Consider the following 13,252-nt stretch of genomic DNA (forward strand, 5'->3'; position numbering starts at 1 on the left):
GCTGGGCTTTGTCTCCCCCCCCCCCAGATTTCTTAAGCTTCATATAAACTCTTCAAATTAAGCGTGAATGAACGCACACAAACGTAAATATCGAAAGCAATTTATACATTTGAAAAAATCACGATCACGCCGCAGCATGAGACCAAGTGAGAAAAGTGACAGATTCATTGCTACTGCCATTGACACGCGGCTGGTGCATTCCAGCTTGCAGCGATGTATTAATTTGTAACAAAGGACAGGTTTTCATGAGGCTGGTTGAAGCCGCACATAGAATACATCTCCGTGTCTATGTTCTATCGGCAGCATAAAAAAAATGCAAGAATTAGGCACGGGACTGCCATAATCCGAAATGTAATCTCTCTTTCCTCGCCAGCCGATAGGCTTTCTGCAGGTGTTTCTATTGTGCAATAGAAAAATAGACGCGCTCTCTGGGAAGTACAAGACCATAACGTTCAAAATGTGAATAAGCTTGAATTCAAGGCATTGATGGCGAATAGATATGGGATAGACGTAGAATGTAGTAGATGTAGAAGGCACCCCTCAAGTGCCGTTTACCGCGTTTCTGGTTTACTAATCGCCGATTTCACGTCCTCAAAACTTACCAACCCTTCCGTCACCATGGGTGAATGTAGATGCCTAGGCGTGGAGTGCCTTCAGTTTGTGCCTGCTATTGAGACTAATTATAATTATAACATCTCTTTACTGCTGTAGATTTCTTCAACGCTTCTAGATAAGTCCTAATTGATCACGAATCCAACACCTTATTCTCACCTGTCCAGTAAACCGAGATAGCAAACTCGCTAATAAACTAGGAGATCCCATTTGTGGCCACCAGTACCTCGAACACCACTGCTAGACTAGCCTCAATGCCTTAGGTCATGCTGCAGATTTGCATTGAGCGGAAGGCAGGGATATGAAGTGACAACAGCGCTCTTACTCATGCTTCATATCCTCTTCTTTCCCGCTGTTGAAATGCACCATTAGAACTTCCAACATACCTCTTCTATATTACGTCCTAGAGCTAAACGTTGACAGCTTCAGTTTCAAAGTGGCACTTTCTCAGGACGCAGAAAACTTTAGCATCCTCAGCTTCGTCATATCTCCAAGAGAAGGCTTGGCTGGTTACTCCGCACCCATTGTGGACTGAGGACTAGTTGTTAATTAGCGTATTCATAAAAAAGGCAGTCGTACACCTTAATCACTATATGAATAAGAAGTAGGCTGGTACACTGCCGTAGTCTCAACAACGAGAGCCGAAAAATTAAGCCAAGTAGTAACTGGACATCCGGCCCATGAGAAGAAAATAAATATATTAATGAATAATGGGGAGAAGTATCATTTACCAGGTGATCTAAGGCTGAAACAAAAGCTTGCCAATATCACTCATAAGGAAAGTACACTATGGTCGCAATCTTCATTCGTAATTCACGCACTCGAAATTCTTCGTAACAGAAACCAGGGGTACATAGAATCAGAAAAGAACATCAAAGTTATTACGTATATGCGCAAAAGTTAAATTAGCAAACGTTTTATTCTATGTGGATTTGAACACTCTGAAAAATAGCGCTCTAGTGTTACCAGAAAAGGTTTTGCGGAGAAATAGCACTTCTTGTTCAGAAAAAATTAGGCATAGAAATTGTTATCACTCATTTTCTGAACGTTAGCACATATATTCTGCTAGTAAAGCCTATGACGCGGTACACACACCACTTATGATATTGAGTTCACCCCATGATGGAACGATAATTACATGATACTAAATTTGGAATACCTCCTCAAGAAAAAGAAAAACTGCAAGTAGATTCGCTTACTCGCATAAGTCTACGAGACGCTTACTAAGATCCGTTCTAACTGAATCGTAATTACGTTTAACCTCAGTCTGCACAGGATGCTCCGCACATTGCAGATTGAAGTCATCACTAAGGTCACAGAGAAAATGTGTGGATGTGAACTGACCCCTATGTACAACTTTCCCGGATACAAAAAATTCAAAAAATCACAGATTCAGCCAACTACGTGGTCAAAGGGAGACTAACGGTGAAAGGGCGACACGCACGTAATAGCATCACACCGCTTACTGTGCGATGTGAGAGCATGTTAAAGGCCTCCAGGTGGTCGAAATTTCCGGGGCCTTTCACTATGGCGCCCCTCGAAGCTTGGGTCGCTTTGGAACTTTAACCCTTTCGGCCCTGGGGTTGTCAGTTGACACCACAACACAAGTATTCTACGCGCGCCTCAGTAACGGCTGAAAATGCGATTACTTTTCAAAGCAATAGTTCCTCCGGGATCCCTGTTGCTATCGGTATCGCTGTTCACGCATTTCCATTGAGCTGTGAGGTCTAAAGAAGAAGAAGCAGCAGCATGGTAGGCATCGGGTGAAGAAGCCGAGGTAGAGCAAATTTGTAGGCTTACGTCTCACAAAAAATTCATTCTTTTGCGCTCAGATTTTTAAATAGTTTTTTAAACCCTATTCAAGCTCACATCTTCATCGAAAATATTATTTAATGTGTAGATGCTGCGCTTGGCTGCATTTTTGACATGCGCGATTTTCACCCCACCAGGTATCAACGGTTGCCAACGGTGGCCGTTGAGTGATAACAGCTGATCTTTGTGGAAGAAAATCTTCTAGTATTTTGCGGATGCACTTATACTGGTGAGCTTGAACGATAGCTGTCATAAACTTTCAGTGCAGCAAATTAAAAACTTAAATTTAGCTTTGTGATGAACTGCAAAATGGAAACTTTTGCTATCACACAAACTGAATGTTCGGATCGAGCCTCGAAATGGAATGCGGATGTCGGCGAACAACAATAGGAGCAAAAAAATAGCGATAAAGAATGCTGGGCATGGGTTGCAACCAAGGTCGTGCACCGCTATAACAAAGCCATGGCTACAAAGAAGAAATTTCGTGGCCCTTTCGACTTCGCGTTAACGAGGCTACACAGTAATTTCTCCGCTATTATATCGAACGCATCGAGATTTCGTTAGCTTACTTGATACGCCATATGGTTAGCTTGGCTGATACAGCTGTTAGCCATTTGGCTAGCTTAGTCGAAACATCGAATGCACCATGTGTTCAGTGGTCCCGCGTTCGAGCCCAACACAAAGACCAATATTTCTTCAACCGCATTATTTCAGGGAAAGCTGAGAACTTTTCATCCTAGAGCTTTCCTTCATGCTTGGGCCAAGTAGTGGCCTGCAGTATTCTGAAATAAATACATAAATAAGGTCGCTGTAGGGTGGGCGTCAGCACTTAACTACCGCCCATGTTAAATACCTTTTTGATTTCTAGTTATTCGTTCTCGATAATCGGCACTTGTGCCGTTTAGTATCAGATATATTGTAACTGTCTTTGCCGCATACTGCTGTGTTTATTTAACATTGCAAGTACTTCAAAAACTTTTTCGCTGCAGACACATATTTCTCTTGGAAATATGGTCCTAGCTGCTGCGCGTGCAAGAATAACGTTGACAGCCAAGATTGTATATCCGCTTTACAAATGGATAAATCGTTCAACATAGGCAGTTGAATCAGCAATTAAGACTGGCAAGACTGTGACAAAAACAAAGTGCATACTGAGTTTGTTTTTTTCAAATAGTGTAAAAGGAAGTGTATACTGACCCAGGGCGGATGTCCTCGACAACATCATATTATGTTACTGGGGAAAGCACAGGTCTCTTCAGTGGTGAAGCAAATAGATTCCGTTGCACGAAATTGGACCTCCAAGACCGTCTAAACAAGAAGCACAATCGTTTATATAACATTTACCAAGAATACCCCACCTCCAACATTGTTATCTCCAGCTTGCATTGGTTACGCAAAATGCAGCGAATGCCCAGAGTCACGGGGTTGCCATATACCCCTTATCCAAAGCCCATCTCGGCTAGCAAACGTACGGAAATAACTTTTCAATGCGCGGGCCATCAGCTTGTATTATGTAGCATTGACTTTTCTCCTTCATCCTGTGTTAACATGTTCTTTAAAGTGTCACCCTATTACCAAATTGGAAGATGTCAATCGTTCGTTAAGATGGTCCGTGGCTCGTCGTAAACAGTCGTGTATCCAAATGGGACAGGAAGCTGTCTACACAAAAGCAGTGGCTCTGGGAAAATTGCCGTTAGTCGAGAGGTGGGTTGAACTCTAACTTCTAAATTTTGTTATTATTATTTATGAAATACTGAGTACACTAAGTCTAAGCAGGGTGGGCGTACAAGTGAGCGAAATAAGAAAGAAATAACACTGGAAAATATACAGAAATAGCACTAATTGGTTAGACCTCATGGGACAATGGTTGGTTTATTTGATTCCAATCTATTATAATTCGTGGGAAAAATGAAAACTTGTAGGTGTCTGTTTTGGCGAATATAGGGGTTAGAAAACTAGGGTGGTAATGTCGAGTTTGTCTGGCAGATAACGGCTCTAAGAATAATGAAATACCTTCTATTAGGCACTCTGGTTTGAAAAATCATGCTGCATATAAGTTAGTGATCGCGTTACATCGAACGTGTTCGTACGCATTGTAGACGTAATTACTGTTACAAAGAAACATCTTTCCGAGGGTCATATTCGATTGCAGAAGATTATCCTGATGTTCCGAGACGTCCACTAATGACCGACGTAAACACCCGGTTCTCTTAAGAGCTGTAAATCCTACCGATCTGCCAGGCAGAAAGAGCGATCCTCGCAGAAGGCATGGTGGCCACCAGGAGTACATTGTTCAGAACCTGTCGCCATGTGGTATGAACGATCTATTATGCAAAGTTTCTATGTCTGTCATGAAGGCTGTTTCTCGGTGAACTTCTGCGCAGCGTAGCAAAATAACTACTGCCAGAACTGTTATGAACGCGTTATTAACCATCATAAAAGTACGACAGCAATATAGAAGATTCTACGAGTTTCTGCCTTTATCTTCGCAGCACACATGTGCCTTTATCTTCGCTCTTAACTCCTTCAGAGTTAAGAGCGAAGGTGTGGCAGCAAGAAGAGTTGAAGCCGAGCGAAATGACAAGCCACGAGTATTTTAACTGTATTGTAGAAACGGCTGGCGAGATACTAGGGCAGGGGACCACGCGAGCTGCGAGAAAGGTTTACAGGCCAGCTTAGCCCTAATCTGGACCTGAGCTTATGTGGATCTTTCGGACATGAACATCCCATGACCGGCCAGCATTGCATTGCCAAATAAATTTTGGCCGACAGTCACATGATGTGGCACGACAAATCCTCTTTACCAGCATTGGTTGTTCATCTAGCTTCTACTGCTTCGCTGGTCTTCGAACCGTGAGCATCCGCCTTGCATGCGGGAGGTGCAGGATTCGATGCCCACTGCCATTGGGTACCCCCCGTGTGCTACAAAGCGTACGAGCTTTGTGCTAGCCTAGTCAACGTGTGGAAACACGAGATCGACGAAGGCACTTGTCAATTCACATTCAGGTCACTCTAAACTAAAACTACATTGCAATTTCTGCCCGCGAAGGGCATTGAACAAGTCTCGCTGCCATGTCCTTAGTGATAGTTTTCGCATGTGGTTATCTGGATTTGGAATTCCGCGCACGAAGACCATATAATAACCCGGATTTTCTCTGCTACAGCAAGCTGTAAAGTGACAGGGCGCTCAACACGAAGGGAGTACGGCTTGAGAAGAATGGAGTTGTAGTCCTGCCTTCCTTCAACGCGTCTACCGCAGGCTGAAGAACGTAGCAAGTAGGAACAATGTAGGTGTAATTGGTTCAGCCCCTACAAAGTTCATGATTTCTCAAAAAATAATAAAGAGAAAAGGTTCCTAGGCAAGGAAAGGGTGCGCGTAGCGTACAGCAATGAGTTCGTTGCCTGCAGCACCGTAGTCGTATTCAGCTTTTCCGTCCCTTGCGAAACACCCACCTTCGGCCAGACTGGGCAATCACTAAGCAAGCGGTTGCAAAAGCATAGAAATAGGTTATCTACCCGCAAAGGCTTGTATCTCGGGTGACTCATTGTAAAGGGTGAGAAGTAATGATGACGAAACAGCACATTGCTTTGTTTCGTCACACACTGATACCGTGCACTTACAACGACCACTCCACACGGGAAGTGGTTGAGCTCTTCACATCGCCAAGAAAAAGCAAGAATTCCATAGTAAACCATCAGTCTGTTTGTTTTATAAAGAGATCACGTTTTCTTTGACAACCTTTAAGCGTCGCATGCATCAGTGTATAGTTTCAATGTTTTTTCACCCCGCAAGATAACGTCCGGATTTTTTAATGTTCCTTTGTAAATGGCTGGTTTTGCGAATAAAGCCACAGCTGAGAGTCAGCGCTGATACTTCGTCCACCCTTTTCCATAACCGTCAGTTTTTTTTTGCGCAGTTTATTCGGCATGGACCTTCACCAACAGACCCAAATCAATATTCTGTGGCTGGTGGAGGGGTGCTAGGTGTACTTTCTGGAAAGAAGGGGGTTGATCAAGAGCGGAGGTCAGCGGGTGAAAGGGGGTCTTCTGTTTAGTGAAGACAAGCAGAGGGTGAGTATCGTCGAGATTCAGGTAGCAGCATCCCACCACTGCCTCTAGTTGTTGGGATTCAGGTAGCGTGACTGGGCCGGAGAAGAGACGAGGACGATCGGATGAAGAAAAATTGGAAAACTTTATACAAAGTCTATTTACATAATGTACAAGTAAGGGCAACTGAGAGTGCCTCTCAGTAGAGGGAGCGTCTTAGCAGTCGGGAGCCTCTCCCAGCAAAGGGTATCTCTCAAGAGGGGGGGCTCTCTCCTTGTACCAAACCAGCATCTCCTTAAATACTGTTCATATTCCCCAGATCCCTAGCTGGGGAATATAGTTCGAAGAATGATGTCCAACCACACGATGGCACTGATGGTACCACCCACGGCAGGGCGGTCCTGATGTTCTCTCGCAGCTCTGTCGAGGGAAAGGGAACAGGACCCGGTCACGTTGTCGGTCACGCGGCCTCCAGGTGTGCGCGCACGTGTGTCCGGACCGCGCCCATGTGGACCCGGAAGGCGCCTGCGCGACACAGGAATGCAGGCTGTCTCCCAGCAGGGGTTGAAAGATCTTGTACTGATGACCGGAACGCGGAACCTCTGTCGAAGGCGCAGCACTCGGGCAATTGTTCAACCCCAGCGTGACTGAAGAGGGCAACACTGATATTGTACTTTGTCGTATGAGGACCGGAACGAACACGTGGGGACGCTATTATCGTCGCTGCTTCCGGCATTCCAGCCACGTCTCCCCCAGAGGGCTCAGCCACCCTCGCGGTGGTCCTCACGGAATCCTCCCCATGTCCAAATTCGCCGAACTGAAAAGCAGGAAGGAAGCGCGAGCACTACAGTATATGGGTTGATTGTGGAGGGAGGCTTCAGAAAAACACTGGGGCTTTTTTGCCGAAACGAGCACTGTACCGCTCACGCAGTAAATGTAATTGGATTTGAAAAGTGCATTCAAAGCTTCATTTCTTGACCCCTGCCCAAGCACTGTCAGTTTCATTGACCGGTAGATGCTATAAACATGGCGCTTATTAAGGCCAGTGGCCGCGGCGGTGACTCAGCGGTTAAGGTGCTCGGCTGCTGACCCGAAAGAAAGGGGTTCGATCTCAGCTGCGGTGGTCACATTTCGATGGAGGCGAAATGCTGGTGTCTCGTGTACGGTGCGATGTCAGCGCACGGGAAAGAACACCAGGTCGTCGAAATTGTCGGAGCCCTTCGCTACGGCGTCCATCATTGCTTTGGGAATCCTTAAGTTGGGAATCCCAGGGAGTCCCTGAGTTGCTTTGGGAAGTTAAACCTCATGAACCAAACCAAACAATTAAGCGCAGTGAAAACTCTCGTGCAATAAACTTTTAATCCACTTTCTTCTCAGTCTTTCGGGTCAGCAGCCGAGCGCCATAACCTCTGTGCCACCGCGGCGGGCTACATGCCATTTGAAACCACACAATGGACGGATGAAGCATGATGGGCATTTAAGTGCCTAGCAAAAGCTGTGTGCCAGTTTACAACACATAGCTTGATACATTGCCCAGTGCTACCCCAGTCACGTGGCGAGGCGGCAAGTTATGCTTATCTGCTTACGCATGCTCTCCTTGAAATCCTCATCGGGGCACTGTGATGAGGAAGTCAGTCTTTTAACTAACGAGGGTTAGACGTCCGAGAACCCGCCGTCGTAGTTCACGTGTCCAAGAAATCAAGATTGCTCGGAAGGTCATGACGTCACACGTGGACCTGCTATATTCAAAAGCGTCTAAAACATCAGATAAATCGTGGTTGTAAGCTCACAACGTGCCTCAAACGTCATTATGACATGCCAGGATGAAAAAAAAATAATTGGGCTGAAAAATAAATTTCGGCAACTGGATAGTAACTGAACCTGCGACCCTTGCGTCGAAAGTCAGGCAAGCTATTACAAAGCATTTGAGGGGTGTTCGTTTAAACTTGTTAAAAGGAGGTCTTTAATATCTTGTCCGACAGTGTCCGCGTACGCAGTGTGATATGCACAGAGTGCCCCAGTAAGTTCAAGGGACCTATCATGTCCAACAATCTCGGAAAAACTTTTTGAATATTGTCGCGAAGTGGTGACTGCAATTCGGAAAGCAGAAAGACTGCGATAATGGCGTCTAAACTAAATTATTTATTTAGGCCGACTTGCGCCCACAAAAAACTGAATCACTCGGCGACGGCGTAGCAACAAGTGTGCTGGGCGGGCGACGAACAGAATGCCCGCCGCTGCCAGCCGTGCTCAATTTAAAGTTGATAGCGAACTATCTTGAAAACCAGTGCAAAGTTACTACAACATTCTGGAACGAGGTAGAATTGGCTGCGCCTGCATGTGATCAATCGGGATAAATCTGGTCGGGTCTTGCATCGCAAACAAAGCTATAAAGCGGTTTGCCGGCAGCTGTGAAGAATGAGCAAACACCAGAAAGATTCACAGCATTGCTCCCCTCCAAAAAAAGCATTGAACCTATGTTTTAGAACATTGGGCGACTAGAAACAAAACAGATTGGGCAAAATAAACACCGAGTATGGAAACACAGCGGCCTTAATTTTTAGCGCGCATAATAGGGCTTACGACTTACGACATGGACCACTTCTGGTCGTACGCGGCGTCACTGGGAAGCAGTCATTTCATCTAGGACGGCTTGTACGGGCCGAAATAGCGGCGCAAAAGCTTTTCACTCAATCCGCGGCGGCGAATGGGCGTCCAAACCCAGACTCACACTCCTAGCTTGTATTCCGCGTTGCATCCTCGCAAGTTATAGCGTCAGGCGTACGTCCGCTGCAGGTTTTTGATCCGTAATCGGGCAAGTCTTCGGGCTTCCGTGCGTTGAAGGCAGACGGCGACGTAGACGTTTTCTTCTTTGGCAACATTGGGCAGCCTGGCTTCTAGCGAGGTTGTGTCCTCCCTGATATGGACGAGCCTAGAAGGCATCATCTGGGTGGCCTTCTGCACTGCGGTTTCTGCTCTCCGGATTGCAGCCACAATTTATTTACATCTCGTGGAGAAGCCTGAACCATCGCGTAGACGCTCGACGTCCGGACTCGGCAGAACAACCACACTGCTTATGTTTCTGCAATTCGTCCCGACACGTTGATCACCACCAGAGACAACTTCCGGGAAGTTTTCCGCTAAATCCTCCGCAAGGAGCTAGTACGACCGCTGCCATCCTCCTCACTGCCAATAGCAGCGACTCTCATAGTTGTGGTAACGGAACAAGTGCAACAGGCACTTGGCACCCCGGCGGCCACAGGACCTCAGGCCATGACCTACACCGCTGCATTACGCACTCCGCATCCCCAACGACGCCCCCCTAAGTCCACTCCGAGATGAGCCACTGTTCACAACGTCGCCTCCCTGCCCCCGCCCGCCCAGCCTACGAGCTATGCTCAGGTCCCAGGAAATGCGACGCATGGAGGGCTTCCGATAACAAGCCGTCCATCTTTTATTGCGATGAGACAGGCCAATTTCTTCGTCACTGGCCGTACCGAACTATCGGTCTTCGTAGATATGCCTCTGACACACCATGACCACGCTTTGGCCAACGTCCGCAAGAAATCGACGAGTACCTGCGTCGAGAGGAGTAAGCGCCGAACAGCCTTTCGCGCTCACCATCGCCGTCAGCCTCGCGTTTTACGTCGCCACGCCGCACCTTCGCAGCCATGGTACGAGGAAGGTCTCCCTGCCCACGTAGGGGAAAAGTAAAGACAGCAACCTCTGTAGGTGAGGTTCCTCACGAGCGAAACACCGAAGATCCTCCAACGACCATGCCGCACGTAGACGCTGCCCCCGACACGCCGACGCAGCATACAATGACAACCTCGACCACGAGGAAGGTCTCCCAGCCCACGTAGGGGAAACTAAAGACAGCAACCTCTGTAGGTGAGGTTCCTCACGAGCGAAACACCGAAGATCCTCCAACGACCATGCCGCAAGAAGACGCTGCCCCCGACACGCCGACGCAGCATACAATGACAACCTCGACCACCACACGAATCGCCTTCAAAACGACGCCGCCACCGAGACAAGATTCGACGACACGCCCAGCACACGATTCCCATACCCGACGAAGTCGTGACCCGACGCCGAGGAGGACGTGAAACGCAAGAGCCAGGACATCCGACTTGGAAGTGTTTATGGACGGTAGGAAATTCACCGCTCTAGTCAACACAGGAGCTGACTACTCGGTGGTGAATGAAACATTCACTGCGCATCTGAGGATAGTCACGACCGCTTGGGATGGCCCACAAATTCGCACCACAGGGGGCCGCCTCATTATGCCATCATGATAATGCACAGTACGAGCGACTTTAAAGGCACCTATCCTGCGACCTGCGTTGCACTACGGCAATGTTCTCGCGAAGAGGTTTTGGGCATGGATTTTCTTAATGAGCATCAGGCGATCATCGACATTAGATCGAAGCTTATTACACTCTGTCCTGATCATATTGTACTGACTGTCCTGAAAGAAGTGAGCGTCCCAACCCTTCAACTGCCGTCCTGACCGTAGGCGCCACGAAAGCCAATAACACTGAAGCAATCAGCTAGGGGAACATGCAATTGCTTCTAGCCAAATGAATCAACATCGCAAGCGGCATCGCACATTTCCGCAATCGCCAAGCCAAAGTACTGCTGACTACCTTCAGCGAAGAATACCCAGCACATTAACAGAGGAACGACGATTGCTTTCTTCGACGAAATATCTGACGTACGAGACTCCTTCGCCCTCTCCGAACCCTCCGCAGAAAATTCGCCTGACCACGAGAGCTCGCCCACTTTCGACATCAACCCAGCCCGGCCCCGGTACAGACAAGACCAAATCCGCAATCTGCTTCGAAGCTACAGCGAGTGTATTTTGTCATCGCCGAAGGTCCGACAAAGGCCAATTGCCAAACATCGCATTATAACCGACCAGCACGCGCGACCTCTCCGTCAAAGCCCCTACCGTGTGTCGCCGCGAGAACGACAGGCCATCCGGGACCAAGTTAAGTGGAAGAAATGTTTCGCGACGACATCATCCATCCTTCAAAGAGCCCATGGGCGGCACCCGTTGTTCTAGTGAGAAAGAGAGTCGGCGGACTTCAATTCTGCATTCATTACCACCGCTTGAACAACATAACAAAGAAGCACATCTATCCCGCACCTGCACCAGATGTCACGACGGGGTGACTGCAATCCGGAAAGCAGAAAGACTGCAAGGATGGCGTCTAAAAAATTGCTTATTTAAGCTCACTTGCGCCCACAGTGGACTGATTCACTCTGTGACGGCGTAGCAACAAGCGTGATCGGCGGTCGTCGAACAGAATTCCCGCCGCTCTCGGCCGTACTCAATTCAAAGCTGATAGCGAACTTTCTAGATTAAGCGTGCAAAGTTACTAAAACATTCTGGAACAACGTGGAATCGGCTCCGCCTGGATGCGGTCAATCGAGAAAAATCTGGTCGCGTCTTGCACCGCAAACAAAGCGGTAAAGTGGCGTGCTGGCAGCTTTGAAGAATGAACAAACACTACAAAGATTCGTGGCAATATTAAAAAGTCGCAAGATACTACAGTGGAAATATTGAAGTCATTGGTTCATTCTTCTGATGTGTAATAAAATCTTGTTTTGAACGTGCTTCCATCGACCACACCCAGCAGTTAAGACTGCCATAGGAAATCAATGAAAAACGCTTTTGACGATAGCAAAAACGTTAGAAGCAAAAAAAAATGCAAGACAGCCGTCGGGTGATCAGCGGGTATATTGATTGTTATACTCAAATCCTACTCGATATGAAAATATTGCGTTCATAAACTGTTTTCTGCTCAAAATGATATTGTCCAGAATTGCTGGGTATGAAATCTGTCAGGTCATACCCTTTAGGCGGGGCTTTAGTAACTCCCGAATATTTTTTTTCTTCCGCATACCACTTGGGCGAAGAAGTTTGGTCTGTAGTTTGGCTTCAGCTTCGCTGTTGCCTTCGCCGTGGTTTCGCGACGATGTTCTCCTGATACTGATTCAGAACTAAAAGGTGGCGGACGTTTTAGCCTGGTTGGCACTTCGGTTTTCATTCAGGTTTCGATTCAAGGCTCGGTTTTAAAGGTCACCTATGCTTCAGTCATACATCGACGAAATCGGGCCTATGCTCCTCCTTAAACGTACGATGTCCGAACATTATGGGGTTAATTCCCGTATATCCGGAATTGGCCATTCTCTACTTTGAATTCAAACAGCGCTGGAAATCGACACACCATTCCTGTCACAGTGGTACAGCGGTTAAGCAATGCGCCACTGCCCTGCGATGGCAGGTGCTGCCACCAGTGGCGCTTGCGAGACCCGGGTTGCCCTTCCTGAGAAACATCAAGGTGACAAAGATACGCTTCGCATCGAAAGACATCGGCGAAATGTGAGATTAGGGTCTTATTGCTCGCGGGGTAAAGGTGTTGCACGTTCACGAACATAGCTGCTGTACGCCCACAATGCACGATAGTGGAGTTCGTTACTTGGGCTGTGGCCTCCCCCGTCGCCCCTGCAGACTGCAGGAAGACAAGGCGAGAGGTCGTCGCAAGATGGAAGGGGCGGAGTACTGGACACAATTGGGTTACACACGCAATCAGTATAAGTTCAACGTATTGCGATGCATACGTAGCGTGTGCAAAACGATAGCGTGATTGTTCGTGAGTTGAGCAACACCTGAAAATTCCGACAAGTGAGCTGATCGTGCCTTTTTTCCAAGGAACGTTGATGAGATAAAGCTCTTGATGGGGACTACAAAAAGCCCTTGAGCCTCACATGA

The sequence above is a fragment of the Amblyomma americanum genome, chromosome 8 (genome assembly GCF_052857255.1).
Source record: "Amblyomma americanum isolate KBUSLIRL-KWMA chromosome 8, ASM5285725v1, whole genome shotgun sequence".
Classification (NCBI taxonomy): Eukaryota; Metazoa; Arthropoda; class Arachnida; order Ixodida; family Ixodidae; genus Amblyomma; species Amblyomma americanum.